This window comes from Octopus bimaculoides, chromosome 4 (assembly GCF_001194135.2).
Source record: "Octopus bimaculoides isolate UCB-OBI-ISO-001 chromosome 4, ASM119413v2, whole genome shotgun sequence".
Taxonomy (NCBI): Eukaryota; Metazoa; Mollusca; class Cephalopoda; order Octopoda; family Octopodidae; genus Octopus; species Octopus bimaculoides.
In genome coordinates this window covers 17,907,194-17,908,069 of record NC_068984.1, presented here as the reverse complement: position 1 = coordinate 17,908,069, position 876 = coordinate 17,907,194, and positions in this window count along the sequence as shown.

Below are 876 nucleotides of genomic sequence, written 5' to 3'. Positions count from 1 at the left end.
GTTTTTTTCCAATATTAACCCCTTCAAGTTGTGGCATGAGTATTTGCTATTTCCAGCTTTATTGTAGCATTTAATGGTGGAGAAAGAATAGCTTATATTCTCTATTTTGCTTTCTGTTTCTAAAAGTGTCTTTAACAGTCAATGGACAGTTGATGAAGATAGTAAAGAATAAGTTGATTCTCTATTGTTGTTGTTGCTGTTGCTGTTGTCACATTGTTGGTGCTGGCAGTGATAGTGATGGTAGCAATGGTGGTGTGTATATAAATATGTATATGTATGTGAGGAGGGAAAGAAAGTGTAATAGTAGAAAGTAAGGTGTGTAGTTGTTAGGCAGACACGGTGGTAATGAGAGAGGTTTAGATGGCTCAATTAAATGATTGGGATGCTTCATACCAAGATAAGGCCTTATATAAGTTTACCAACAAACCCCCAGCATATATAGTTCTTATTTTTAGGGGATGGTATGGTCGTGTGATTAAGAAGCATACTTTGCAATCTCAAGATTTTGGGTTCAGTTCCATTACATGGCAACTTGAGGAGATGTCTTCTACTATTGTCCTAGGCCAACCAATGCCTTGTGAGTGAATTTGGTCGATAGAAACAGTGTGGAAGGCCATCATGTATGTATACTCTTTACTCTTTTTACTCTTTTACTTGTTTCAGTCATTTGACTGCGGCCATGCTGGAGTACCGCCTTTAGTCGAGCAGATCAACTCCAGGACTTATTCTTTGTAGGCCTAGTACTTATTCTATCAGTCACTTTTGCCGAGCTGCTAAGTTACGGGGACGTAAACACACCACCATCGGTTGTCAAGCGATGTTGGTGGGGGACAAACATATACACACACACACACACACACATATATATATATATAT